Below are 6705 nucleotides of genomic sequence, written 5' to 3'. Positions count from 1 at the left end.
GCCAACAAAGTGGTGTGCATTAAGCAATAATTCACATAATTAGAAAGGCAGAAAAGAATCTATCTCCTTATATAGCCAAACTGTCATGACCCAACACATCCATTATGTCCAAGGGAAACAATTAGTCCTGAAGTCAAAGGCTTTGACAGCATTATCTATCATATATTTGGTCCTTATTCTTCCAGGTAATTGGTGTGATCATCTGTGTAAAGACAAAGACAAAGATAATAAGCAAAATACTGTACTCTTGCAATGGGATTCTAACTACTTGGAGCCTGAGGATACAGTGACTTCTTTTATTTATTTGTTTGTTTATTTATTTATTTATTTTAATTTTTGAGACAGGATCTCAATATAGCCTTAGTTGATCTGGAAGTCACTGTGTCAATCAGGCTGACCTTGAACTCAAAAAGATCTGCCTGCCTCTGCCTCCTGAGTGCAGGGACTAAAGATGAGTGCCACCACACCCAGACATAATGATTTTTAATACCTTAAACAGACAGAATCTAATGCCTAATTTTCCCTGTCACCTCACTTAATGGCCAACTTAGTGACTCAAGTTAGTGAGCTCCCAAAACAAAACAAGTTTACTAGAATTCTCTATATGACCAGAAATGACCTCAGACTTCTGATCCTTTTGCCTCTACCACCTGAGTATTGGGACAGGATTGCACTTCTGTGGCCAGTTTATGTGGTGTTGTGGATGGAACCCAGGGCTTATTGCAAACTTGCACCTTATCGAGTGAGCTATATTCCCTAACCCCACGGTGTCTAACTTTAGCCTGACACCCTGAGTTTAATTTCCAAATTTGTCTTTTGACCTCCACCTATGCATTCTGACATACCCCTCCCATACATGTTAATGTAAATTTTAAAATCTTTGTACCCTTTTGGGCCTTCACTCTCAGCACTTTAGGCATAACAGTCACAACAACCTATGCTATATTTTTGCCTCTATCCAAAAGAAAAGTAAACTTCTTAGTAAGGAGGTAGGGATTTTTTTGTTTTGTTTTGTTATTGTGGGTTTTTTTTCCTCCTTTATTTTTTTACGTGTATGGATAGCACATGAGCATGCAGTGCCTGAGGAGGCCAGAAGAGGGTGTCGGATCTCCAGGATTTATTTTACACATGGTTGTGATCTACCTTGTAGGTGCTGAGAATTGATCCTAGGATCCCTAGGAAAATATCAGCCAGTGCTTCTAACTGCTGAGCCATCTCTCCAGCCCGGGGTTTGTTTTTTCTGTTTGTTATTTTGAGTCTAGGTCTCACTATGTAGAAGAGACTGGCCTCAAACTCCCTCCTAATCCTGCCTCAGCCTTCCAGTGTTTGGGATTATAGACACAGGTCACAGCACAAAGGTGGTTTTGTTTGTTTTTGTTGTTGGTGGTGGATATGATTATGGTTTTGGTTTGTTTGTTTTTGTTTGTTTTAGAGAAGGGTTCTCTATGTAGCCCTGGCTGCCCTGGAACTCACTCTGTAGACCAGGCTGGCCTCGAACTCAGAAATCTGCCTGCCTCTGCCTCCCAAGTGTTGGGATTAAAAATAGATACTTGTATGTCATCAAATTGATAGAAAGACTATCTAGCTAGTTTATATGTTCTTCCAAGAATGGGGAGAAGACAATAGCAAGTTTTCCCACAGGTAAGTCCTCAATGACAGACAAGGCAGAGAAGTCGAATTTCCACTGGATAATGATACCTCTTCAGCTTCTTTGTGTCCTGACAAGCTTCCTACTTGATGGTGCCCACTCTGGGGAACGGTGGGGCAGAATGGATTATCTCTAAGAAAAAGAGGCATTTGGGCAAAATCCTTTTTTAAGAAAAATTACTTGGGCTGGCGAGATGGCTCAGGGAGTCAGAGCACTGACTGCTCTTCTGAAGGTCATGAGTTCAGATCCCAGCAACCACATAGTGACTCACAACCACCCATAATAAGATCAGGCTCACTCTTCTGGTGTGTCTGAAGACAGCTACAGTGAATTACGCGGGAGTGAGCGGGGCTGGAGCGAGTGGGGCAGGCAGAGGTCCTGAGTTCAGTTCCCAGCAACCACATACATGATAGCTCATGGCCATCTGTACAGCTACAGTGTACTCATACACATAAAAAATAAATAAAATAAATCTTTAAAAATATTACTTATGTATTTTATTAATATGAGCATGCTGTCACTCTCTTCAGACACACCAGAAGGGGGCATCAGATCTCATTACAGATGGTTGTAAGCCACCATGTGGTTGCTGGGAATTGAACTCAGGACCTCTGGAAGAGCATTTAGTGATCTTAACCACTGAGCCATCTCTCCAGTCCCTGACAAACTCCTTTGATTCCAAGTATGTGTGAGTAGTGAGAATAACAGTGCCTTGTGAGACCTCCTATGAGTCCCTCCCACTCTTACTGTATTTCCACAAGCTTTTCTGAATCAGGTTCTATTTTTTTCAGTTTTGAGACAGGGTCTTACTATGTAGCCCTGGCTAGTCTGGAACTATGTAGACCAGGCTGGCACCTGCAACCTACAAGGAACCTTTTATCTCTACCCCCTACATGCTAGGATTATAGAGTTAGCCACTATGTCTGGCCTTTTGGACTGTCATACTATAACAGAGCCTTAGATTTAGTAGGCCTCAGTAGACCCCAGCTCACAGTCAGGGTTGGTTCCTGCTTGGTAGTGGGCAGGAGATGGATCACCCATCTAGCCTCCACCCCTATTCCATTCCACCTCCTCCTGCCATCTAAGAGGAATGCACACAGTCAGGGGAAAATAGTTTCCCGCAGGTGAACATTCCTCTGCCTCTCTGCCTGCTCTGAGCAGCCCCAGGGAAGGGGAAAAGTTCCCCAGCTATGAGATTATGTTTGGACTACCTCCCCCACTGCTTCGCAGGCTCAGAGTCCAGCAGTTGGCAGAACTCTCTAACTATTCCTGTATTCTGATGCCTGCTATTCTGTCTTATGGGTTAATTAATCTGGATAAAAGCAATGTCCCTGAGCTTCGGAGACTATTTAGTGGGCGTGTACCAATGGTTTGACTTAATGTGCCTCTTCTGATGCTTTCCAAACTAAGTAGACAGGTTGACCAGGACCTAGAGGTATTCAAAGTTTCAGTTTCTAAATGAAAGCGACAGTTCGATTCCCTTGTAGAGATAGTCCTACAAAATTAGAGAGGCTTAGATTTCTCATGAGGTTAAAAAAAAAAATTATGTATGGCTTTGAGAGAAACCTGTTGCTTCAATGCTAGGATTAACTAGAGAAAATCTTTGCCATTGTTGGGGAAATAATTGGTCCCAGTCAGTATCTGCTCAGGCTGGCGTCGGAACTCAGAAATCCGCTTGCCTCTGCCTCCCAAGTGCTGGGATTAAAGGCGTGTGCCACCACCGCCCAGCGAAGCCTTACTTCTTAAACAGGATAAGTCTATGATCTGGTTCATTCACTAAGACAAGTGGGGAATGTAACAGAGCCCCAGACCTTAGCTGGTTCCCAGATCTTACTTAGCACAACTTAGCTGCCAACTGTTCTTGTTGACTAAAGTATATCAACCCAGAACATGGTGTTTGTGTTTAAAAGGTCCACCCTGAGAAAGGCTGAGGGGTTACACTGGGATCCTGAGCACAGTGTACCTGCAATCCAGCTAAAAACGACTTTCTATTGGCTTAAACCACGTCTGAACATCTTTCTCTGGTAAATACCCCACAACAACACTAGCAATATTTTACACATTTTGGAATTTGCATCATGAGGGAGTATGGAACGCCACGAATAAAAAGGCTGGATGTTCAGCTTCTCTGGCAATGAACCTGAGAGATGACTATGAATTACCATTCTTGGAAGAGCAGAGGAGTGAATTCAGGTCTTGGCTTTTTGGTTTTTGTTTTGTTTTACTTTTATTTATTTTTAATTTATTTATTATTTGTAAGTACACTGTAGCTGTCTTCAGACACACTAACAGAGGGCATCTGATCTCATTACAGATGGATGTGAGCCACCATGTGGTTGCTAGGATTTGAAGTCAGACCTCTGGAAGAACAGTCAGTGCTCTTAACCACTGAGCCATCTCTCCAGCCCCATTTTTTGTTTTACTTTTAACTTAAAGATTTATAGCCAGGGCCTGGTGGTGCATGCCTTTAGTCCCAGCATTTGGGAGGCAAAGGCAGGTCCATCTCTCACAGTTGGAGACCACCCTGGTTTATAGAGTGAGTTTCAGAACAGCCAGGACTATACAGAGAAACCCTGCCTCGAAAACCAAAACAAATCAGATTTTACTTATTTTTATTTCATGTGCATTGGTGTTTTGTTGTTACAGGGTATTTGAGGTAAGGTTAGTTTGTAGAAAGAAGTACCCTTTTTTGGGGGGGGGGGGACAGGGTTTCTCTGTGTATCCCTGGCTGTCCTGGAACTCACTCTGTAGACCAGGCTGGCCTCGAACTCAGAAATCCACCTGCCTCTGCCTCCCAAGTGCTGGGATTAAAGGCATGTGCCACCACTGCCCGGCAAAGTACCCATGTTTGAAAGTGATGTCTAATTGAGTGACAAAGTGATAAATCAGAGAAAGATTTGTCAGAATAGGATATACCCAACTCTCACAAGAACAGAAAGAAAAGAGAGGGCGCTATAGTGGCTATTCCTGGTTGTCAACTTGACTATTTCTGGAATGAACTACAATCCAGAATTGGGAGGCACACCTGTGATCCAGACCTTGAGGCTGGAAGACATATGTTTCTGACCTGGATCTTGGCATTGAGATCTTGAGGCATAGTGGCCATGAAAAGCTTAGGCTCAGGCAAGGTAGTGGATGCCTTTAATTCGTGGACACTGAGGCAAGGAGATCTCTGAGTTCGAGGTCTGCCTGGGACAAGGAAGTCCCAGATCCAGGGGTGGTGGCACACTCTTCTTCACCTGCTTGCCTTGTGGGACTGAGCAACTGCTAGACCCTTGGACTTCCATTCACAGCTGCTGCCGACCATTGTTGGGGAGTTGGACTACAGACTGTAAGTCATCAACAAATTACCTTACTACAGAGACTACCCATAAGTCCTGTGACTCTATAGAACCCTAATACAGGCATTTAAGAGAGAATAACTCAGAAAGAGAGAAAAGGAAAAGGAGGAGGAGGAAGTTTTGCTGGAACATTTATAGAGAGTCAGGTTGCAGAGAGAGAACAAGCTAGACACCAGTGAAGTCAGAACCAGCCAGAGAATGAGAAGGAGCCAGAAGAGTAGAACAGACTGTCAGAGTTACATTTTACCTGTTTGTATTTTACCCCTGGGATTGGAGCTACAGATAGTTGTAAGTTGCCATGTGGGTGCTGGGAACTGAACCAAAGTCCTCTGGAAGAGCAGTCAGTGATCTTAACCGCTGAGTCATCTCTCCAGCCCTGTGGGATTTTGTTTTTATTTTTATTACTTAAATATTTTTTTTGTCTTTTTTTTTGGTTTTTGTTAGACAGGGTTTCTCTGTGTAGCCCTGGCTGTCCTGGTACTCACTCTGTAGACCAGGCAGGCCTCGAACTCAGAAATCCACCTGCCTCTGTCTCCCAAGTGCTGGGATTAAATCTTTTTTTTTTTTTTTAAATTAGGGGCTGGAGAGATGGTTCAGTGGATAAGAGCACTTGTTGCTCTTGCAGAGGGCCAAGGTTCTGTTCCCCGAACCCTTGTGGTGGGTGGTTCACGGCCAACCATAACTCCAGTTCTAGGGGATTTAACACCCTCTGCCTGACTCTGCCTTCTGAGAGATGAGATTAAAGGCTATACTAGTACCTCCTGGCTCTAAAAGGTTTTTTAAAATCTTAATATTTTAAATAAATTTTGTAACTTAATGTTTTTTATTTTTTTATGCACAAGTGGCAATATATATTTAAAGATTTATTTTATTTATATATACAAGTGTTTGCCTACATGTATGTGTGTACCATATGCATGCATTGGCCACAGAGGTCAGAAGTGTGCATCAGAGCCCCTGGAACTGAAGGTATAAATGGTTGTGAGCCACCCATGTGGGTACTGAGAGTTGAACCCGGACTTCTGCAAAAGCAGCAAATGCTCTTAAACCACTGAGCTATCTCTCTAGCCCCATGGCAATATGGTTTGCTTCATTAGTTTTTACTAGTGTGTGTAATGCAGGTTGAATGCAAACTCTTGTATAGGCTAAGCAGGCTCTCTAACACAGAGCAACACTGCCAGCCTCGTTTTACTTTTTCAGACAGCCAGCTGGCCTGAATCTTGGTATTTAGTCAGGTTGCGCCCTGTCTCAAGTTTCCCTCTGCTAAAGCCTGTAGAGCTCTGGTCATGCCACCAAGACTAACCTCAGCTTGGTTTTTGTTTGTCTTGTTTGTTTATTTATTTATTTAAGATAGGGATTACTGTGGGCAGACCCCAGGGCCCTAGCTATCATTCTTTCCTTTTAAAAAAGATCTATTTATGTCAGGTATGGTGACACATACCTTTAAACCTTGATCTCTGGAGGAGGCAGACTCTCCTGGACACTTGTGAGTTAGTTGCTGGGAATTGAACCTGAGCCAGGCTGGATCCCCAATCCTATCCAGGTCTTCTGGATTACAAAACACTCCTACAATCAGCAACAAAGCCCAAAAGTCTCAGGTCCCAAGGTGAGGAAGCCGTCCAATCCCCTCCTCCCTCCTCCCACTCCCTCCAGTTCAGAGCTCTTTTTTTCTTTTTTTCGTCAGGTTTTGTCTAATTCTCTGCGCTCCGGCGAATC

This window comes from Mastomys coucha, unplaced genomic scaffold, assembly GCF_008632895.1.
Source record: "Mastomys coucha isolate ucsf_1 unplaced genomic scaffold, UCSF_Mcou_1 pScaffold5, whole genome shotgun sequence".
Classification (NCBI taxonomy): Eukaryota; Metazoa; Chordata; class Mammalia; order Rodentia; family Muridae; genus Mastomys; species Mastomys coucha.
Note: the sequence above shows the minus strand (reverse complement) of the source record.